Genomic DNA, 24,781 nt, shown 5'->3' with positions numbered 1-24,781 from the left:
TGCAAGAATCTAGACTTACTGAAATCATTCCTTTGATATACACCTTAACTATCTAGGGACAATATCCTGTTTTTCTCCATCCTGAATCCCCACAGCGTGCATAGCTGGGGGTGGTGCAGTGGCTGGTGGCTTGATGGCCACAACATCCTTTGTTCAATGATATGGTAAGCGGCTTTCTTCATGCACGCAACCACCATGTTCTACTTGCTATTCTCCAAAAGCACTATTCATTCTTCAGCTTCTGGGTCTTTACTCAAGCTACTCACGCCATTCTCAAAACTCATCCTTAAGAATTTAGCTCAAACATTCCTCCTGCATGAAAAGCTCTTTTACTTCTCCAACTGGAATTCATCTCCTTCTTCCACATACTCCTATGACTTTTGGTTCAACTTCTATTCTAACATACTGGAATCCAATCTTTTAATACTTATTTCTGTGTGTCTGTCTTCTATACCAGACTCTAAATTCTGCAAGGGCAAGGGTCAATTCTTTTCTCTTTGTCATTCCCTACATCTATTTCATTAGATTTCTATTTCATCTATTACATTAGTAAGCATCCAATCAATGTTTGCCAAGTTAAATTACTTGAGGTCCTCAGGACTTTGGGTTAAGGTATTATCTCCATTTTTATTAAAATGAGGATGTCACCTGAACGTAGCAACACATTGACCAAGTACATCCATTTTTCTCTAACTATGGTTAAGTTATCAGAACAACAAAAGGCAGAGCAATGTTCTTTTTTTATTGAGGTATAGTTGACTTAAAAATATAATATTAGTTTCAGGCATACACCAAAATGATTTGATATTTTTATAGATTATACTCCATATAAAGTTATTATAAAACATTGCCTATATTCCTTGTGCTGTATATTACATCCTTATAACTTATTTATTTTATACTTAGTAGTTTGTACCTCTTAATCCCTTTCACCTAACTTGCCCCTCCCTCTGCCCCTCTCTCCACCAGTAACCACTCATTTGTTCTCAATGTTCTGAGAGGCTGGGAGAGGAAAGAGGTAAATTAGGAATAGGAAGGTTTTGTACCCATAGTAGTTTTGCATAGGTCAGTATGAAGGAAGATGGCTACTAAAGGGATACACAAGCTTACAGGGAAAACCTGATGGGCAGTAAAAGGGTAGAAGGTAAGGAAAGAAGGAAGCTAGAATTTTAGTAAGTGCCAATCCTGCACCCAGAGACTTCAGCATAGGTTTATCTTTAACCCTCCCTCACACTAGCCACAAAAAATATCTTCTTATGCCAACTATTAACTTATTTAAAAATACACAGATTGAGACTCAAAGAGGTTTAGTGAATTCGAACCCACATACATCTGATTCTAAAGCCTATTGTGTTCTCTGCCATGTTGACTTGGATAAGATGGATGTTTGGGGGGTACAGAGGGGATTAATAGAGGTGCTAAAAAAGATACAAATGGGAGATGAATGATCAGATGTTAATGGGAAATTTCTATTTTATGATTTTGCCTCTGGTTTACTTTTTTGAAGAACAAAGGGAAATATATTCTGACAGGAAGAATAGACTTCAAATCAGATTTCAAGCTCATGTCTCATTTAGCCTCTGCCCTTCTCATTTCCAGTTGTACATTCTGCAGCTTGTCCTGCATCTGGGGAAAAAGCGGGGAGATGGACATAGGGAGAGAGCTGGCTTTTTATATAATCTCTTTTATGGAATGAAGTATGGTATGAAAGCTGGTCTTGCATTTTTTAGACCATAAATCAGAGTGGGGCATGCTGTCTTGGCAAAAACCAGTAGCAATGTGCTAAGTGTTTATTGCCAAAAGCAATAGCATCGTGACAGCAGATAATTATGAACAGTACTAGAGAGCAGTACTGGGAAGAGATAGCTCAGAGAAGAAGGGAGCGGGGGCTCTGACCGAAACCAGTCTGATTCCCAAACCCTTGCTTCCGATCCACACTTAAGCTCAATACACTTCTTTTCCTTAAAGAGCAAGGGGTTTGTCTGGAGTGAAAGAAACCCTTGAGAACCATCTGGAACCAGGAATGAAATGATGATCAAGGGTGATCAGCAGGGTTTGTGGTTGTTGTTGTTTTTTCATGCTAAGCCCAAAGCACCTTTATGCCCCCAGACCTGTAAGAAGTGTTGGTATTCCATATGGGCTCCTGAGTGCCCTGTTATTTAGGATCTTTCATCCAATTTTCGCTCGTGATTTTCAGTGGACACATTTTATGAGGTGCGATAGCTGGATCTTTCTGTCACTTTCTCTTGTCTGGAGTCGACTTATGAATGAGGGCAATTCAACCTCCACAGCATGGTTGGGAGGAAAAAAAATAAATCTAATGAATTCAGGCTGTGAGGGAAAACCCTGCTCTGGGTCTGTCTTTCATGGGGAAGGAAGAAGAAAGGAGGCAGTCAGGCTGTTACCTGGCAGTGTCTGGAAGCAGGGTGTCGTCTGGACGTAGGGTTTCCTGCTGGAATGAAAGAGGCCCTCTGTTACGTAAGCCCTGGCTGGCCTTGCTCTGTAGGCAAAGACACTGTCTGAAGGCCACACCCCAGTCCTGCTTTGAGGAGCCTTTGCCCTGGCACTTCAAGACTTTGTTCATCTCAACAAAACACTCCTGTTTATAAGGTTTTGTTTTATCTGAACCTGTGCGCTTCTGTGAGCAAATTTCTCCAAGAGTTAATGAGGCATAGCTACTATAAGAATATTGTGTTGACTTAGCCTCATCAGGGGTTTCACTCTTATAGCAAGTGAGCGGTCTGCATAAATCATGACTAACCATTTGATCTTCAGGAAAAAAAAAATTATTCAGGGAGGATCAAAATCTTTCTTTAAAAGCAATACCTATTTCCTTGTTATTACACTTTTGACTGTAACACTACACTTTCCTTGATGACCTGAGATCATAGTTAAATGTATTGATTTATTGCATGGTGTGATATGATTTGTTTAGGCAGAGGTGGGAGGCAAAATATTTAGCAGTGGTACATAGTGGAACTAACCAATTAGAATAGGTGCTGGCCATGAGTAACCCATGTGGTCTAATTAGTGAGCCCTTGGAGATGGTCAGCCCTGTTCTTAGGGGGTCAGTGCCCTCAAACTAAGTACCCCTAGCCAACTGGCTTTTATCAAGTATCTACTTTATTTATTTATTTTTTGGCTAATTTAATCCTCAAATGACATGATATAGGTAAAATCGTTTACATTTTACTTAGGAAAAAGGGTTCAGAAAGGCCAAGCAACTTGCTTAACATCACACCACAAGTAAGAGGCAAAGCCAACATTTGAATACTGCTTATTTGTCTGACATCAATGTCATCTACAACAGACCATCTCATTCATTCCTCTTGTCCCTAATTGTCTTACTCATGCCTCTTGTCTGCTATAGAGAAACTACACAGTCAAGCTTATTAAAATACTAGTCTCAGCTGAGCACCGCATAGTCCTCTCTCCTATGTTATTTCAGTAAACAATTTATTGAATGCCTACAGTGTGCCAAGCACAGAAAAATCAAATGGTCCATACAATGAACAAGCGATGCCAAATGTGAGCCAAATGTGAGTGATGCAGCCTCTCCTACGAAGCAGAATTGTTGTCCTTCGGCCTAACGGAGACCCTTTAGATTTTATTTCCAATTTTGTGTTTAGTGGATGAGAGAGTTGGGAAGCTAACTTTGGATAAGCAGGTTATTGATTCCTGCCCACCTGCCTGATTCCCTTCAACCTAAACACTCAGTCAAGTAGAATGTGCTGGACTTCCCTTGTGGTGCAGTGGTTAAGAATACGCCTGTCAATGCAGGGGAAACAGGTTCGAGCCCTGGTCCAGGAAGATCCCACATGCCATGGAGCAACTAAGCCCGTGCGCCACAACTACTGAGCCTGCACTCTAGAGCCCGCAAGCCACAACTACTGAAGCCTGTGTACCACAACTACTGAAGCCTGCCCGCCTAGAGCCTGTGCTCTGCAACAAGAGAAGCCACTGCAATGAGAAGCCCTCGCACCGCAACGAAGTGTAGCCCCCGCTCATCGCAACTAGAGAAAGCCCACACACAGCAACGGAAGACCCAAAGCAGCCAAAAATAAATAAATAAATAAATTTATTTGTTTAAAAAAAAAAAAAGAATAATGTGCTGAGCAATCCATATCCATTGGTACCAGTACAGGTGAGAGGAAAATCTCTTTCTTGGTCTTAAATCATTTCGTGTATATTTATTGAGTGCTTACTATGCGTCAGACCCTCTTATGGGAACCAGTCTTAATGTTTGTTTCGGGTTTAACCATGTTACTCAATCACTGTTCTATTTGAAGCAGCACTTGTACTTTCGTATTTCATATGCCTGCTTGAAGACTTTTCCCCAGTTATAGCCAAGAGCAACATGAAGTCTTTGAAACAGAGTTTACAGCCTTGTTTTTCTATTACTAATACAGAATGCTGTTCTCCTCATAGGTCTGATTTGAATATTGACGTGGTGACACTTTGGAATGTTTTCTCAGAGTGCCATCAGTGAAAAGGAAGCAACAATGACAAAAAAGCACAAAGTGTTCAGAACAAGTAGATTCTTTCCAGAAAAGTCTACATAAAGGAATTCACTTCCTTCAGTGCTCTAAAAAGCAAGTATTTGGCATCATAGGACAGGTCTTGGTATTTTTTGGAAAAAAAAATATTATTGGGGAAACCTGGGAAGAATGTGAGGCTGACCCCTTACCCCTCCTCTTAACTCTTCAGTGGGTCCTCAGCATCTTTTGGGTAGACACAATCTCCTTAGCATGGCATACAAGGCCTTTACGATTCAATAACTCTTCTTTCAGAGTCAGTTCAAGAATCACCTCTTCCAAGAAAACTTTCTGGATATCCCTGTCTTAATAAAACTTGCTGGTCGTTCTTTGTCTTCTTACTTTATTATTCAATAACATGTATCATGCTGAATTTCAGTATTGATTCAGCATTTAGGCTCCACAGTCAGATTGTCTGGGATTGAAACCTGACTTCCACACTTAATTGCCTGACTTTCAGCAAATTTCTTAACATCTTTGAATGTTTGGCTCAAAGATGTTAAGAGATTTCTCTATTCTTATGCAGTTTCCTTATCAGTAGAATGGAATAATAATAATAGTATCTTTCTAACAGGTTTATTATGAGGATTAAATGAAATAATAGGGATAAAGTGGCTAGCATAGTACTTGACATATAGATCACAACAAATCTTACACCTTACTATTATTGCATGCCTATTTTTCATACTAGACAGTGAACTCAAGTGCAAAATCTGTGTCATTTATATTTAGTGTCTGATGATGTTTTTATTTAATTCATGGATAAAAGCTTCATAGGATAGGGTATGATTCATTATGGGCTATGTTAGAAAAACACTAAACAATAACAAAATAAGAAAAAACAATACAAGTTCATATCTTGGTTCCGTAAAATTTCAAACACATCTGTCTGATCATCAGGTATCTCTCCTCAAAACTGTAATACAGAAACCCAGGATGCTTCCATCATGTGGCTCTCCCATCCACAACACATGGCTTCCAATATCTTTATGCCCATCTGCTTCAAACAGCAAAAGGGGAAAAAGGCAGGAGAAAGCACAGTTTCTTCTTGATCACCTTGCCCCAGAAATAAAATACCTCACTTCTGCTGACATTCCACTATAAAAACCATTCTTGGTCCCACAACTTTATGCCATGGGATAGGTGGGCAATTAGCCATTTCTAATAGGTCTTAAAGAGTATTTAAGAATTTGATGGGTAAAATATGACAGGGAAGGGTGTTCCAGGGTAAAGATGAGTGATGAAGGAAGGAAAGTTTAGGATTAGAGAAACAACATTTCACGTTTCAACAGAAATACAGGATACCTGCTAGAGAGTACAGGAGATAAGAGTGGGAGGTTGGACTCAGTATGCACACCTCATTATGAATGTTTGCTTGGCATCACACTCAGCCTGGGACTCCATATTCCAAAGCGTGGCTTCCCATACTGACTTCAACTCCAGTGTGAAATTAGAAAGTGTGAAAATGCCTGAGCTAATTGTGACCATTTTAAGCAGGGTTGCCAGATTTTGCAAATAAAAATATAGGACACCCAATGAAATTTGAATTTCAGATTTAAAAAAAAACCCTGTTTTAAAAGTATAAGTGAGTCTCATAAAATATTTGGGGCATGTTTATACTAAAAATATTTGCTGCTTATCTAAAATTCAAATTTAACTGGGCATCCTGTATGTTATCTGACAACTCTAAGTTTAAGGACAAGAAAAGATGTCTAAAATATTTTCCTTTTGGTTGGAATTATAATTCTCTGTACTTTAGAAAAATATTTTCGGGATTATCTCTTTCCCAGTCTTACTTTATCTTTTTTGTTCTTTACCAAAATATCATCTTCTGCTAACAATCACTCTTTCAAGTTGCCTTGAAAGGTAAGAAAGAGAGATGCATTATGAGGAATCATTGTTGGTTCTAAGGGTAATCAGCCCATTAAATAAGACTGAAAATAGGGACTACAAATTCTATGGACAGTTATTTTCTATAGCGTCTGCCCTTTTCAGAGCTGGGGCTGAATGCTGGTCACAAAGCTATAGTTCATTGGCTAGATCATCACCACGGCTATAGTCCATCAAATAGATCAATTTGTTAATGATGCAAACAATTTTCCTGGGAAGGTTCTGATTTTCTCCCAGACCAGGCTGTACCTCGAATACAGGTCAGTTATCTTGTAAATATAAAGTGATAGTAAAACAGTAGTACAGTAAGAGTAACTAACAGTAGTAGCATCTTTACTGATCACTTGCTATAAGACAGCTTCTTACACAATTATTTCATATGAATTATCTCATTTCATCTGAATAAGATAAACTTTGTAACAGAGAGGTTACCTAACTTACTCAAGTCTAAACAACTAGTAAATGAAAAAGCCCGGGTCAGGGGTTAAGGATTGTTGTTAGCTAGCAGGTAGTAGTATCTCCCCACTGGAACAATGACTTAAAGCATCAACTCTTCCATATTGAAGCACAGTCTTGGAGTGAGTCAATTGACTCAGGTTCAAATATTGCCTTGTCACTTCCTAACTGGTAGTTTGGTAGCCTGTTTAATGTTTCAGTACTTTAGTTTGACCTATAAAAGGAAATTAGGATAGCTACTTTTTAGGGGTATAGTTTAAAAGAGAGTTATTTTTATGCAAATAACTTGACATAACATAGACTCTCAATAAGTGGTAATCGATATTGTTATTATGAATATATACTTTCATCCAAACTGGTTTGCACAGATTTTTCTTATCTTATAGAAGTAAGGTCCTGATGTTCACATGTAGATAAAATAGAAAAAACAACTCTCTACGATTTCTCTCTTACTCTTCTATTACTGCAATAGATTGTATGTGTTTTAAACAAATATAGATTTATAGCAACAGATATCACTGTGAAAACTAAGAAATAAAGGAAACAAAGAGCTAAGCACTTTTCAATGCTTGTTTGTTCACAAACGTCATTATATCCTTTAATTTTGTTTTCTAATGGAACGACTATGTCTATTTTCCCTCATAATGATTTAGGTACTTTTTACTACCAAATAAATTAAAACAGGAATGCCATTTTTGATGAAAAATATGTGAATATTGATTGGAAAAGAAAACACCGAATGCTAAATGCTAAAAACAGTCCCTGTTTTTCCACTTCTAGAGAATTAAACACAGTCTTTTTTATCTTCCCCACAACAATTTCAGTGTTGATACATGAGAAACTTAGTAAATGTTTGCTCAATTAATGGTTATCATAACTAGATAATTAATATATGGCATTTATTTCCCATTTTTTTCATAACCATGATACATACATGACCATGCAAGCTCATGGATCCCTTATTGGGAGTTGAACTGGACTCTGTATAAGATTAGATTGTCCCTGCATTCCCAAAACTGAATATCTAAAACTCTTCCAACTGACTTAACAATCCTTAGTCAACCAATTGGCTCTGATGTTGGATATTAAAAAGCAGCCATCATGAGTAGGATATTGTTGATATTTTTTCAGGGATAGAGCTCCTGGAGCGTATGGCAGATTATATTTTCAAAGATGACCATCCCATACACCTGTTTTGCAATACGACATTGATAGACCTCCAAGAAGGGGCAGGGTTTATGCCCTCTCCTGACCCTTTGAAACTGAATGAACCATTGTAAGTGCCTCAGCCAATAGTGCATACCAGAAGTGACATTATGTCCTCCCCGCCTGGCTCTGTCTCTCTTTGGACATGCACCTTCAGAACATTGTCAACATGTAAAAATTCCAGCTACCCTCAAGCCCCCATACTCGAGAGAGCATGTGAAGAGGTCACCTAGAAAGGTGCCCAAGGAGCCCCAGCTGTGCTAGCCTCCAATCCTCCCAGGTCAGGTAACAAAACATGTGAGTGAAGAAGCCCTCAGTCTGATTCCAGTCCCGGCCACTGTTTCATTACACACTCATTAGGGGCCCCCAAGTCAGGAGGCACATATGGGCTGCTTCTGGATTCCTGACCCACAAAATTGTGAGAAGTAATAAATAATTATTATTGTTTTAAAACACTAAGTTTTAGGGTGATTTGTCATGCAACCATAGTAACAGGAGCAGGACAATTGGGAAAAAAAATTTCTCAGCCAGTTCAATCCAAACTGTCTGACAGATGAGCCATGTCTTAGAACATTCCATCCCTTAATCGAAGTGACCACTGTGATGGGTGGGTAAGGGACGTTGTCCAATTTGTGAGGTTTCCGCTGCTTCCTGGGGTTGTAGCAACTGAAGAAGTCTAAGACAGTTCTGTCCTGAAAAACTCATGGTTCTGGAAGAATAAAATATATTATCTTCTTAAGAGCTTTTCCAGTATTTAAAGTTTTATTTCCACATCCTTTTTAGTAAGTGTAAAAATACATTCCAAATCACTCTTTCCCTCAAAGTGGGAAAAAGAGGGGGAAAGGCAGAGGCCATATGTCTCCAAATAAATGTAATTACTGTCTCTGCATTTACCAAGTTCACGCACCTATACTGTGGTGGGCATAGGATGGTGCAGGGAGATTTTCACATCTGGATTGCATCAAATCATATTGGTTGCAGCTTGCAGGCTGCAATTTCTTGCCAATTTTCTTGTTATTAATCCCTTGGTACCAGGAAGAAAAAAATATCGTTCTAAACTCTTTATAAACTAGAATTGGGCAATAGCCATGGTGCACAATAGGCAACCCAGACTTGTTACACATTAACAGAGCTCCCCCCTCACTACCATAAGGTGAAAAAAAATGTGAGGTCTACACAAATGAAGAGGTAAGCAGGATGGTTTTGCTTCTGGCCAGGCGTGAAGCGAATGAAAACAAAATATGCAAATCCTAAAGGGTCAGACAACAAGAAGCCCCGCACATTCCACCTGTGGAAAAGGTATGGAACAGTTACTGGGTCCATTTGGAACTTCCCCAGAGGGAATGGTTTCTTGAGGTTTTGGTCTGGCAGGGTGGACCCAGTATTGCTGATAGATGATTGTCAGACCTAGAAGTAACGAAAAGACTTGAGGAAGGTTCATGGGGGCAAGTTCTTTTTCCATGTGTTTTACTGGCCGGTAAGTAGAGTCAAAAAAAGAGAAATCATGATTCTCAAACACAATTTGGGCTCTTACATCAAGAGCTGGCATGAACTCTTACAAAACTAAGGATGGAATTGAAGTGAGGGAGAAATAAAAACTAGGTTGTTCTCTCTACCTCTTGGCTCCAGTGAATAAGCACCTTTGGTTTATAGTTGATGCTTACAAGCCTTTAAAATACCTTTTACCCTAAGCTATTTCTGGACTATACGAGCAAGTATTTTTGAACAAGTTATTACCTGATGCTCCAAATTAGGTTATTCAGTATTATCCTTTATTCTTAATTTAGAGTCATGGTTAAGAGGATGGATCTTGGGCTTATACTCAGATCATCATTCCTTGACTGATTGGACAGCCTTCTTAATTTCTCTGTGCCTCAATTTCCCCATCTTTAAAGCTGGGGCAATGTGTGCCTACCCCAGAGTATTTTGTGAAGATTAAGCATAACGAAACATGTAAAGGCCTTAGAGTATTTCCTGGAACTTAGTGTGCAGTAACTTTTACTTATTGTTCTTATATTTTATTATACTCGTCTGACCCATCTATACCTACACACAATTTTCTAGGCTGGCTTTTAGTCTGTTTTCTTACTTTCCTACCTATGGTGTAGTGAATTGACTGTTGTCACTTGTGGCATTTGCTGTCACAAGTCATAGGTAACAACAAACTTTCTCCTGCTTTTCACTTAGCTTGAGATAATTTGCCTGCAGTTAAAAAGGTTTTCTTTTTCACATTCAATCTTACTAATAACGTTTAAGGAAAACAGTTCTTTAAAAAACCAACCAACTAACCACCAACGTCTGGATATGACTGAAGAGATAATTGTTTCTTCATAAGATCCAGGAGGCCAAGGACCATGTCTGTTTCATTCACTATTTTAGGGTACATGTAAACTAACAACAACAACAGTTTTATTTTTATTTATTTATTTATTTATTTTTAACAGTTTTATTTTTAATGTTGTTTGCTATGACTAATTCCAGAATAGTCTGGCTCTCTACATTCAGCGTTCCATCAGGAAATAGATGGCTAACTCAAACTAGGTAATTTGAGGAGACATTAATAAATGCACTAATTTGAAAAGTGTAGGCAGGCTTTAGGAAGCCCAACAAGGTCTAGTGCATTCACTTGGACAATAAGAGCTGGGGCTACCCATTGACCTGGACAGACCAGGACAGAAAAGAGTTACTAGAAGCCGGAGGGAGGGTAGCTGTATGGAGGGAGAGGCCTGGCAGGAGCTGTGGCCTTGCTAGAAGGACACAAGCAACCTGTGGAACACTGGCAGGGAACCAACCAAGGAGATGACTCTCCTACCTCACTGTCTCCCTGTCTCTGGGCTCCTGCCAGCGTCTCCTATTGGCAGAACAGAACAGGGAGCTAGAGGTTGAGGAACATATGCTATAGTCCCTTAGGTTTAGGCTGCTGGAGCACAGCGTGGGGAGGGAGAAATACAGAGACTGGATCTGGGGGGCAAATTGAAGACTTCCAGCACTGGATTGAATATGGCCATCTGCCACTGCTATGCTGTGTTTCTTCAAACCCTCTAACCCTAACTTTAGGCACTCAGTATCCTTGGTCTGTCCTCCAAGAACTATTCAGTGATCAGGAAGTCACAGCTTCAGTTAGTTCAGCAAATACTCACAGAACAAAGGCAAGCAAAATAAATAACAGCTCTTGTCCTCAGGAACCTCTCACATACCTGGGGAGGAGACAGGCATGCCAGCAAATAATTGCAATTCAACTTAATAGGTACCAGGCAGGATAGAGAGGGTAGTGAGCACTATGGGAAATAAAGAGAGAATGACTTGCTTTTCCTTTTGTCATGAGAGGCAGGGGAGTTCAAGAAAAGTTTTATAGATTAGGTAACAACGTGGACCTTGGAGAACAATTAGGCACCATGGTTATTCTTCCCAGGGACCTTATTTTAAGATTTATTTCTAACTCTTATTTTACAAGCTCCCTCTCTTTTTGTGGTAAGCAGATTCTAAGATGGTTTCCAATAATTCTTGCCTACCAGTATTCCTTTTCTTACATAATCCCTGTCCTTGAGTGTAGGCTGGACCTAGTGACTTGCCTCTGATGAACAGAGTATGGCAAAATTTATGGGAGGTCGCTTCTGAGATTAGATTACAAAAGGACCCTGGCTTCCAGTTTGCTTGGCCTCTCTTTCTCTCTGCCTCACTTTCCATGAGGGAAGCCAGCTTCCATGCTGTAAATGACTCTATGGAAATGCCCACATGGCAAGGAACTGATGTCTGCCAAGACCAAGCACCGCTGAAAACCCAAAGCGTGACAAAGAGCCACGAGTGAGTGCAGAAGTGAATACGCCCCTATTGAGTCTTGAGAGGTGACTGCCACCTCAACTGATACCTGAGTGTAGCCTTGTGAGAGACCTTGAGCCAGTGCCCCAGTTAAGCTAAGCCTGGGTTCCTGAGCCCCAGAAACCAGTGGATGGTAAATGTATGCTCTTTTAAGCTGCTAAATTTCTGAGTAACTTACGATGCAGCAATAGATAACTAAGAGACTTCTGGATGACATTTCAGACATCATTCATTAGGCAGAAAATGGAAATGCAAAGCAGAACTTTCCTGAACCTCCGGGATCCATCACACTGGATCCAAGCATTTCCTACTCTGTCAGTACCTGAGACCAAACCTGAATGGGCTCCATCTTGCCACAGCATGATTGTTATTGATCTTTTTATATGTATTTATAAATCTTTTCAAGATTAAGACTATTTTTTAGAGCAATTTAAGATGCACAGCAAAATTGAGGGGGAGGATTGCATATGCATCCTGTCCCTACCTTTGCATAACCTCCCCCATTATCAACATCCCCCGCTAAGGTGGTACGTTTGTTAAGATGGATGAACCTACACTGACACATCATAATCACCCAAAGCCCATAGTTTACATTACAGTTCATTCTCTCCTTCTACAAACTGCAGTAGTCTTTGCCTGTGTCTTGCAGGTGACAGAGTTCTCTTTCTCCTTTAGAGGCTTCATGTGAGAAAAAGTTCTGGGGGAAAAGGTGGGGTTTCTTAACTCTCCGATAGCAGCAGCTGATTACTTCTCGTAGGTCTGCATTACCAAAGGGGCTTCAATCTTTTGCCTGTGCTGCCGTTAATCTTTCTCATTAGTAGAAGTTTATGGAAAAGAGCCTGAGAGTAAATGTCAATTCCCCCTGTGTCTGGGGCCCCAGCTATTTCAGATTGACGCAGGTCACATTTGTCCTTCAAAAATGTGGTAACATTTTAGCTGATTTTTTCTTGGTCACTTATATGGCAAGCACCCCATTTACCCTGTGTTCTGCTACAATTTGCATTTATCATCTCTCGTTGGAGGAGTTTGGTCTTCTTTGACATTCAGGTTATTTGACAGTTTTTTACAACCTCAACTCTCTAGTGAGCTCAAGAAAAGTCATGTGGATATAGTTTATTTGAATACTTCTCATTTTGAATTTGGAAGTGTTACTCTTTCCTAGGTAGACAGAGCTTCGTCTTAAGAGGAAGCAGAAATTGAACAATGCTTTCTTTTTTTCTTTTTTCAGCGTCATGAAGGCAAGCTGCCATTTATTTTATTTTGCTGTATGACATATATTCAGAACACTGAGAGAGAACTGATCTTCTGATAAATTAGGAAAGCTTTCTGTATATCTCAACCCAAGTTTAAAGAATACAGCTTTCAAAAAGCTATTGATATTGAACAAATGTTATTATTTTTTAATTTAATTTTTATTTTACATTAGAGTATAGTTGATTGACAATGTTGTGTTAGTTTCAGGTGTACAGCAAAGTGCTTCAGTTATACATATGCATATATCCATTTTTTTTCAGATTCTTTTCCCACATTGTTTATTACAGAGTATTGAGTAGAGTTCTCAGTGCTATACAGTAGATCCTTGTTGATTATCTATTTTACATATAGTAGTGTGTATATGTTAATCCCAAACTCCTCCCAGAACAATGCTTTCTTGAGGGTCCCCATGTGCATATCAACATCCTTTCTGATTTGGAGAGATACAAATATTAATAGAATTTTTATCCTCTATTTTAGGACATTAAATTTTGCAACCTAGGTAAATAATGAAGAACAAAAAGCTATTAGTTTCTAGAAATATTAATTTATTTGTAACACGATAATCTCCTTTTTAAGCCTGTTAAGAAATAAAATTAGACCTAGGTCAGCGATGGAATCATAAGCTGGACCAGACCCAGTCAGGGTGTCCATATTTATACAGGACATTTCTTCAAAGAAAGAAGAATTTTAATGCAATGCCATATAAGCTTATGGGCGTGCCTGTTGTTCTCATTTATGAGTATCTAAGCTTGATCAGAAATTCTTTTGTTGAAGCTCAGGTATAACCTACTCCATTTTGTTTAAAATGTCCAATAGCATGACTAAACAACCTGGTTTGCTCAGGGCTCTTCCGGATTTAGCTGAGAAATTCACGTCCCAGGAAATCCCTCAATTCCAGGCAAACAGGGAAGGTTGGTCACTCTATGACCGAGACCAGCAGCACTGCTATTACCCAGGAACTCGTTAGTAATGGAGAATCCTGTCCCCGTCTCAAACCTACTGAATCAGAAACTGTATTTTAATAAGACCTGTAAGTGATTCATATGCACCTTAAAGTTTGAAATCTAGAAACAAGAGTTGAGAATCTGTATACCTGAAATCTAAAATACTTGAGGCATTTACAAAATGTTTTCAAATGTCTCTGTTTTCCATTCTCTTTAATCCAACTTCAGCATTAATCAATTTATGGGCAGATCTTTGTATGTGTCCCACCAGGACTTCATTCATTATAATTATTCTTTGGAAGCACAGAATGTCAATTGGGTATCAGCTGTTTTAGCTCCATTAACTTCCTGCGTGTGTGTGTGTGTGTGTGTGTGTGTGTGTTTGTTTTCTAATTAAATTCATTTTTTGTCAAGTTATTTTAATTCAGATATACTTAGGTCTCTGGAAAGTTATAATCAAACTCTCTAAAACATACAAATTAAATTACTATATTAAAGAACTAACTAATCAATAAAACTCTAGTAATTTTCTTCTATATCTGATAATTTGAGGTTTGAAAACTATATCATTGAACTTATCCACACAAATGGATGAAATAATTTTTCTAGCCTACTTCTTACTTCTTTGGGCATGGCAACATCTTTCATTTTCATTTTTGTGCAAATGATTATGTGATAATTATCTTAAACCTCCATAAAACAAGTTGTCAAAATGATAAATTAGATCATTTGTTTATAATGAAAGATCTGCATAGGTCCTCCCAGCTCTATGTCTTTCCCCTTTTGGGGGACAACATCTATTATATAAAATAGTAGAAAATTTAATTTTTCATATTTTGATTTTGTCCTCTGTAAAGTTCCTTTTTAAAAAAAAATTTTTTAGCATTATGGGCTTTCCATTTCTGCTCTCAGGTCCATGGAATACTCTCCTGAACCTCCAAAGTTTGTTTAAGTTGGCATAAAATACTAGAAAAATTCCAGCAAGACTCCCTGTGGCCACCATCCAGAAACAAAGCCCAGATTCACTATTGGCGCATTACCTGAAACCTTGACTGCTAAGTACAACTGCAGGGTTGACTTCAGTTCAGGAATGAAAGTATGGCTTTGTGGAGCAATTAGGTTTCCCTTCATTCTCATTCCAGTTTAACTAAGGTTTTCTACAGGATAAATTTGTTAGACAAAACACCCACATTTCTTTCCAAGGAAAATGGTACTGTCAACATAATAAAAGATTTGAATCAAGACAGACCTGAGTCTGCCTTTACTCTGCCAATAAGAGTTGAATAGCTTACAGAAAATTCACAGAAGTTCTATGAGTCTCAATATCCCTATTTATAAAATGAATAATAATAAATATCTTGCAGAATTATTATGCAAGTTAAATGAATACGTATATGAAAAGCACAGAGCACAATGCCTCAGCATATGCTAGTTTCCTCCTCCTAAATGTCACCATGGTGGATCTCCATGGTATTTGTAAAATGATAGTACTTGGAGTCCTGAAAATCAAAATAAAATAAATCTATAATTCTGCACATATGGCTGGACATATGTATTTAAACATGTTCATGTGTTTTCCTCCATTATAATTTATTTGCACAATCTTTTCCTAGTCTTCTGCCCAAAGTATTAAATGTCTTTGGGGAAGGGAAATAAAACAACACATGCTATGACTTGTCCCAGGCCAATTCCTTATTTTTCACACAGACTATATCAAAATGATTTTGTTTTCATGGAATATTTATAAGTGTACATGAAAGCTCACACCAGAGCCTTACTCAATCTTGAGTACTGATTTATACTCTTTTCATGTATACCACGTGATGAGTTTCCCCTTGATACCATTTAAGACAAAGATTCCAATTTTTGCAAACATTTAAATACATGTTCTACCCTCTTTATATAGTGGACAGCATAATAAAAGGATTTGGAGTCAGAATACCTGCCCTCATAACTGTTTAATCCATGGAAGTAATTTAATCTTTCTCAGCTTTAGTTTTCTCATATGTACAATAACAATAATAATGATAAATTATTATTACCATAATAAATATAACAATAATGATAATTGTCATGAACATTTATTGAAAGCTTACTATGCCCTAACCCACATATAATTATAATCCAATTTAATACTCACAATGATGAGGTTGGTATTAGTATTAGATCTACATTATAGATGATAAACTGAGGCTCAAAGAGATTACATGGCATGGCACAGGTAGACATCAGAGCTCGTGTTCATAGTCTATGCTTCTATGTACTGCAACTACTCCTCTCCACCAAATAAGCACACTAGTTACACTTTGCTTCTCAGGACTGTCATTAGGAGCTAATGTGTTAATGTAGAAAAAGAATACTTTCTATACTCTAAAGCTAAACATGTGTTGGTTATTATCAGTTTAATTAAAGGACTCTGACCTCTGAAGCTAGGGTAAAAGCTACACTAATATCAGGGAAAATTCATGTAGCTAAAAACCCTGCAAATCCATCTTTCTTAAAGAATTGGTTCTCTAGTCAAGGATGATTTCCAAAATTTTTCTTCATTACAGGCTGATCTCATTTCCTTTATTAAGATAAAAATGGTAGATACAAATATCTATCTTTCTTTCATTGCAAATATGGGTAGTTGTATTTGTTTCCTAGGGCTGCTACAACAAATTAGCACAAATTTGGTTGGCTTAACACAATAGAAAATTTTCTTACAAAATTAAGCATACTTTTACTATTGCATCCAGTAATCCCATTCCTTGATATTTACCTAAATGAATTGAAAACATATGTCCCCCCCAAAACCTTTAGACAGATGTTTATAGCTGTTTTATACATAATTTCCCAAACTTGGAAGCAACCAAGATGTCCTTCAATAGGTGAATGGATAAATAAACTGTGGTATATTCAGACAATGGGATGTAGTTCAACACTAAAAAGAAATGGGCTATCAAGCCATGAAAAGACGTAGAGGAAATGGACATGCATATTACTAAGTGAAAGAAACCAATCTGAAAAGGCTACATATTAATATTTGTGATGGTTAATTTCACGTGTCAACTTGACTGAGCCACAGAGAATCCAGATATTTGGTCAAACAGTAGTCTGGTGTTTCTGTGAGGATAGTTTTGGATGAAATTAACATTTTGATGAGTAGACTGAGTAAAGGAGATTGCCCTTCAGAGTGTGGGTGGGCCTTATCCAATCAGTTGAAGGTCTGAATAGAACACAAAGGCTGACCCTCCATTAAAAAAAAAAAAAAAAAACTTATTGGAGTATGGTTGATTTACAGTGTTGTGTTAGTTTCTGCTATACAGCAAAGTGAATTAGTTATACATATACATATATCCACTCTTTTTCAGATTCTTTTCCCATATAGGTCATTACAGAGTATTGAGTAGAGTTCCCTGTGCTACACAGTAAGTCCTTATTTGTTATCTATTTTATATAGTAGTGGGTATATGTCAATCCCAATCTCCCAATTTATCCCTCCCCCCCTTTCCCCCCTGGTAACCATAAGTTTGTTTTCTACATCTGTGGCTCTATTTCTGCTTTGTAAATAAGTTCATTTGTACCTTTTTTAAAGATTCCACATATAAGCAATGTCATATATTTGTCTTTCTCTGTCTGACTTACTTCACTTGGTATGATAATCTCTAGGTGCATCCATGTTGCTGTAAATGACATTATCTCATTCTATTTTATGCCTGAGTAATGTTCCATTGTATGTGAATACCTCAGACCCTTCCTTGACTAAGAAAGAATTCTTCCTGCCTGATGGCCTTTGAACTGGGCCTTTGGCCTTTTCCCTGCCTTCAGACTCAAACTGAAAACATTAGCTCTTGCTGGGTTTTGAGCCCGCCAGCCTTTGGACTGGAACTGAACCATTATATCTCCTGGGTCTCCAGCTTACCAGCTGACCCTGTAGCTCTTGGGATTGTCCACCCTCCATAATCATGTGAGCCAATTCCTTATCATAAATCTCCCTCTCTCTCTCTCTCTCTCTCTGTGTGTCTCTCTCACACACACACACTATTGATTCTGTTTCTCTGCAGAACCCTGATGAATACAATACTATATGATTCTAATTATATGACATTTTGGAAAAGGTATAACTATGGAGACAATAAAATGATTGGTAGTTTCCTGGAGTCATAAGGGAAGGAGGAATGGAAGGGGGAGTATAGAGGGTCTTTAGGGCAGAGAAACTACTCTGTATGTTACTATAATGGCAGATACACGTTATTAAATATTTGTCAAAACCCATAGAATGTACAACACCAAGAGTGAACCGTAATGTAAATTATGGACTTTGGGTGATAATGATGTGTCAATGTAGGTTCATTGACTGTAACGAATAATGTATCTGGTGCAGGATATTGATAATAAGGAAGGAATGAATGTGTGGGGCAGGGGATATATGGGAACTCTGTACTTTCTGCTTATTTTGCTGTGAAACTAAAACTTCTTTAAAAAATAAAGTCTACTTAAACAAAGAAAAAAAAAAAAAACAAATAGCAATTTATTCTCCCACAGTTCTGGAGTCCAGAAGTCCAAAATCAGGTTTGTCAGTAAGGCTGCACTCTATCTGGTGGCTCTAGGGGAGAATCTGTTCTTTGCCTCCTCCAACTTCTGTAGCTGTGGACATCCCTTGACTAGTAACCACATCACTCCTATTTAAGTCACTTCCATCGTCACTTTGCCTCCTCCTCCTCTTTTCTTCTGTGTGTTTCTTATAAGAACACTTGCCATTGTATTTAGAACCCACCTGGATAAACCAGGATGATCTCTTAAACTCAAGATACTTAACTTGGTTACTTCTGCAAAGATCTTTTTTCTACATAAGGTACGATTCATAGGTTCCAGGGATTAGGGCATGGAAATATCTTTTGGAGACTACTATTCAGACCTCTACAATGGTCAGTTACCTAATCCTGGAAAATAAACTTCAGGGAAAGTCTACTCAGTAACTTATAGGAAAAGTTTTCTCCTTTATTTTTCCTCTATTTATTAAATGAGATACAGAAGAAGAAATAACTTCCCTCTACAATTTTCTATGCAGTTGTAAGAGGAAAAGTTGCCAGAAGCAGAAGCAGCCATCTGGGGTCCAAGAGGTGACAAGGCTGAGGACTTGACTGAGTTGCTGAAATGAATCTGAAACCATCCATCTCCTGATATTCATTCCATCTGAGGCTATAAATGTCTCTATGGTTTAAATGGCTGATGATTGTAATTTTTGTTACTTGCACCTCAACGCCTCCTAACAATTAAAATAGTAAAATAGATATAAGGAAAAAGAGAACTTATGTCGTATTCAAAAGATTACAGGCTTAGAACTGAGGAAAATAAGCAACTATCTCAATTGTCAAGTTGGCTGAAGAGAGAGTAGTCTGGGGGTTATTCTAAGCACACAGATAGAAAGAATCATATTTATTCTTAAGAGCAGGATGTGAAGAGAAATAGCCTAGCTGGGGGTAAGAAAAGTTGGAACCAACTTCTAGATTGTAAATTTCATGAAGTCAATTAGGACTGAATTGAAATGAATGTACACATAAATTATATCAAACATAAAGTATCTACTTGTCTTGCTTCCAAACCTCACAGCTCACATGTGCAATCTTTGAGATCTTGCTGGGTATTGCAGTAAAGATCCATATTCAGCACAGTGAAAAACTCAGGTTTTTATTTGTAGCAACATGTGAAAATGGTTGTAAAGTGGACAGAGCCTGATATAGGACTGCATAATTGGAGTTGGATTTGACACTAATCTTACATAATAAAATGCCAGTCAATCTTCTGCTTCTACTCCAACCAACAGTGGCTCCCTTAGCAGTAATGAAATGTTGACCCAGAAACCTTCTCTTATGCACATACAGCCTGACATGCAGCCAGAGGAAGCTTGTGAAAATTATGAAACAACCCTCCATTATGAAGTTCATGGACTCACTCCCTCAACGTGATTAAGTGAGCTTTAATTTCAATTGCTGTCAGATTTTACAGCTTTCAACACCTGCAGTTCTCTGGTAGACTTGAGGTGGGTCTTTTTCAAAACTCCTTTTCCTTTTCCACATCTACAAAACAGAACTTCATATCACTGGAGCCATGACAGATCTTCTCTTCTGCAGTCAGCAAGTCTTTGACTTAAGTAGGCGAAATAGCTCCCTGGTCTGACAGTCAGACTGTCTTTTTCCTGCTTCACTATTCTTCTCAATCTCTGCCCCCCAAAGCTGTCTTTACTCCACACATCTCAGAGAAAGAAAGCAGTGTTCCTGCCCCAGGTTAGAATCATGAGGGATTCTCAGGGCCTCAGTCACAGCATTGTGAAACTCTGCCTTTTTGTGGGGAGTTCCCCATACCACACCGAATGACCCTAGTAACCACCTGACCAATCACCAAAAACATACCTTTGGAGTTTTGTTAGTACCTGAAGAATAGCCCCTGAGCAGTTTCAAGTTTTAGGGAGGGGGACAAGGATCCTCTCTTTTAGGAAGATATTATAATACTTAACCAAGACCAATGTCTTGTCTTAATAATACCTGGCATTTACTAAGCAATATTCATATCTCCTTTAATCCTTACAAACACCGTATTTCATAGGGACCACAATTATCCATTTTATAGCTGAGAAAGTCCCGCTTGCAGGTCAAATCACTTAAACTAGCATCACACAATTAGTAAAGAATGGAGTTGAGGTTCAAATTCAGGCCTTCCTGTGCTTTTAACGTCTATGTCTCCTCGCACGATTGAGAAGTTTACCAGAGCTACATTTGCTCTATGGCTCTGCTATCCTGCACTCTCATATAGACTGCCCCCAGAGAGATCTCTACCTAACCAAACCTTCATAAAAAGTGGAAAATACTCCAATTTGGGGACTATTAAGGCAACAATCTGTCGGTTAAGTTGGCAGTTATGCAATTTCATTTCAGGCTCTACTTCATAATAGTTTTCACATGTTGCCAAAGGGATGGGACCAGAAATATGACATGTAGGCAGTTTGGGTCAGAGTATAGACAGTTCCTTTGGTCTGGAAGAAAGGGTATAAGTCCAGGGGGAAAAGTGAGTTTGAAGCTCTGTTGTGAGATCAAAATTGGAGAAAGAAGTTAAAGATTAAGTCCCCATATGTGTGTAATAGATGTGGGCTGGGCAGAGGATGCAGAGAGATTTCAATGTCTCCATACACAGGATCTGGGATCCCATCTGGACCTCAACAAGACATCTGGGCCTCAACAAGACATCTGGGGGATAGAATCTCAGTGGGGGAGACCCCATACACCTATCTTCATGACAGTAAAGTATAGTCCAGCCCATTTGTTTCAATCAAATGGCTGCATTTTTGGGGTGCTAATGATGTGACATGTACTGTGCAAAGCAAAATATTTGTTATTTTGTTCTCATGATGCTCTCCCACAGGATACAGTGTTACATCTTTTACTTTTAGAGAAGCTGTAGCTCCAAGGAATTACATTTCTTAACCTCCTTCTGGTGCTTATATCTGTATTTTCATTCTGCTTTAAAAGATGACAGAAAGTACCACACTGAAATGATATGTGCTCATAACTAAATTCATGTTCAACTATCATGTAAAACATCCACGCACAGTAACGAAGGGTTGGGTTCCAACAGATGTTCCCAGATGTTTGGTCCACATATGATGATAGTTTGTATCAGCTTTGCCTGGATATCTGATTTTTTTAAAAGTAGCTTCAAAAATCTTAGCTTTCCAGGATTCTTGAAATGTGGCCTTCTCTGCATTTTCTAAGCATAGCTTGGGGTAGGAAAAAGATGGCTTGAGAGTAGTCCATGAAAAATTTTTAAAAACTCAAAGAATTTAAATAACTGTTAAACGGGTCTGTGATGTGAATAGCTGCAAAATGAACTAATTAAATTTAGGCTTCCTAAATAATGGAAACATATTAAAATTTTTTTCTCTCCAGAATATGCTTTTAAAAGAAAATCTCTAAGGAGAATGTTCTTAGTATCTTTTCAAATCTAGGCTTAACTTAAAAATGAATACTTGTTTTAATCAAACCTTTATTCCTTTTCTTCGAATCCTAGATACTGAACTAAACCAGAATACCTGGCTTAAGTGTCACAGAACCACTCTATATAAGCCATATGTTTCTTGTGATGCTCTATTTGCTAAACACTCAAAGAATGTTCCTGGGACTTTCCTGGTATCTCAGGAGCAAGCTCTAGTTTACCTCAAGTTCAGGTATACATTTTCTTCACTGAGGCCATTTGTAGAAAGGCCAGCCCTCTGTGTAGTTATGAACATTCTTCCAATATTGGAGTTCTTGGGAACCTCTCAGAATGTCAGAAGCAGCTCCTTGACAGGGCTTCTGGATAGCACAGGGAACTCTGCTGAATATTCTGTAATAACCTAAATAAGAAAAGAATTTGAAAAAGAATAGATACATGTACATGTATAACTGAATCACTTTGCTGTCCACCTGAAATTAGCACAACATTGTCAATCAACTATACTCCTTTATAAAATAAAAATTTTTTAAAAAGAAGAAGTTCCTTGAATGAAGGTTTTTGAAAGCAGGGGCTGTGATTTCCAATTGTCATTGCTTTTGCATGAATCTTAGCATCTGGGAACTGTTGAATTACATGTGTGTTGGTGTGTGTCAGATTCAGGGAAAGGCATTATTTCAGCATGACATTTAGCACCAGTAACTGGTTTATGAAACAAAACCCATTCTACTGAAATCTTTCATTAGAAAACATCTCCCACAGTTTACCCAGTTCATTCCAGGCCTTTTAGCCAGTGAAGTGTTTATAGTTTTGACTTGAGTAAAATAGAATCATTCAGGGATATGTCAGTGTTTCCATTACACCCCTTCTTTTTTTACCCTAAAGTAGCCCAAGTTTATTAGTATGTCCATAAAAATTAATATTCCACTGAAAACTGGCCCCAAACCATAAAGTAAATGTTTACATATCCCTTCAAAGATTAACTCAGTTGTTTCTACAAGATGATAGGTGTGCCAGGCATGAACATTCTCAATTCATAGCCTTTCTCAGCTAATTCAGTTGTGCTATTCTATCAATGACTAAACTAAGCTAAAAAGCTGCACCCAAAATAGACAGGATGCCAATAAAGGGCTGAGAGAGAGAAACTTTATTAATTACCCAGAAGCTTCTAACATGAGATCATCCTGGAAAGTGGAAACTATCAAACTAAGCAAGTATAGCCAAGCAGGAGTGTTATTTGCACCAAAACATACACCCCTGGTCTCCGTCAACTGCATGCCAGCTGTCAGGAAATGGCCTGAGGACCAACCCACATGTGGCTGCAGCAGGGGATGTGCTTGGGACAGAGTTGCAGAGGGAATGCTGACTGAGATCCCAGCTTTTTTGGCTGACCCAGTGGCAGGGAAGCCAGGCCGCCACCAGCGCTTAAGACTTTAGGTCCATTGTAGAAAAGCTGACGAAAAAATTCTCTGGATGACTGAGGGGACATTGAGGACAGGGAAAATGAAAGTGTGGTGAGCTCAGGGGTAGAGACAGAAAAGAACTAAGGAGCCAGAGTTTCTTCTTCTTTTGTCAGCCCCTATCCTGCTTCTGCTTAGAATGAATCCTTGTTCTGAGTCCTCTATCTCCTTGACTCCTCCCATCTTTCTCTGAATACCTATTGTAGTAAAAACGGTGTCAGAATTAGAAGACTGACTTGATTCGAGACCTGAGTCCACCACTTCCTAACTGTGTGGTTTTGAGCAAGATACTTCCTTACCTGAATATTCCTTTCTTTATCCATAAAGTTAACATCTAATAAAGAGTTCTCAGTAAATACCTGATGGTGTTAAGTGCTTCCCCTTTTATCTTACATGGTTACCAGAATCACATGAGATGACACATATAAAACTATTTGGATAATAATAATAATAGTTATAATGATAATCATTTGTTACGTGCCAGGCAAAGTTGAGAATTTGGCATAAAATCTTTTACCTAAACTATACAACACACATGTAAACCATTTTTCTTTTTCAAATTTTCAGGTAAAGAATCAGAGGCTCTGAAATTTTTAGCACCTTTCCCAAGATGCTCTTTCTCCCCAAATTGATATATAGATTTAGCAACCAAAATCCCAGATGGCTTACCTTTTTTTGTAAATATTGACAAACTGATTTAAAAATCAATATGGAAATGCACAGGACCTAGAATAACCAAAACAATTTTGAAAGTAGTAAGAAAAACAAAATAATTTAGGTGATATGCATTACTTGATTTCAAACCTTACTGTAAAAGCAACAGTCATCAAGTCATCAAGGTATTGGCATAAAGGCATACATATAGATCAATGAAACAGAAAAGAGAGTATAGAAATAGACCCACACACTTATGGCCATTTGACAAAGGCAACAGGATAATTCATTGCAGAGAAGCAGGGTTTTTTTTTTTAAATGAAGCAGCAATAACTTTATCCACATGGACAAAATGTACCTTGATCTCTACTTCACATTGTACAAAAATAATTAAATAAGTAAAAATAATTGTAGATCTAAATATAATAATTAAAACTCTAAAACTTCTAGGAGAGAATCTTTGTGACCTGAGGATAAGCAAAAAGTTTTAAAAACAGGACACAAACACACTAACCATAAAAGATATATATACAGTTGACCTTTGAACAACACAAGGCTTAAGGGTGTCGACACTCCATGGAGTAAAAAAATC

The 24,781-nt window shown here is 38.1% G+C and overlaps 1 long non-coding RNA gene across 1 annotated transcript in view; it reads right to left on the bottom strand.

Annotated features, from left to right (window-relative positions):
- Positions 1-24,257, bottom strand: part of LOC137772684 (uncharacterized) — a 42,072-nt gene extending 17,815 nt beyond the window's left edge. Inside the window, exons 1-2 of the long non-coding RNA XR_011075518.1 lie at positions 24,205-24,257; positions 22,300-22,478 (exon numbers count right to left, since the gene is read on the bottom strand). This is a non-coding gene — a long non-coding RNA (uncharacterized lncRNA). The remainder of the gene's footprint in view (positions 1-22,299; positions 22,479-24,204) is intronic.
- Between the last annotated feature and the right edge of the window lie 524 nt (positions 24,258-24,781).

This window comes from Eschrichtius robustus, chromosome 11 (genome assembly GCF_028021215.1).
Source record: "Eschrichtius robustus isolate mEscRob2 chromosome 11, mEscRob2.pri, whole genome shotgun sequence".
Lineage (NCBI taxonomy): Eukaryota > Metazoa > Chordata > Mammalia > Artiodactyla > Eschrichtiidae > Eschrichtius > Eschrichtius robustus.
Note: the sequence above shows the minus strand (reverse complement) of the source record. Positions and strands in the feature narration are given on the sequence as shown.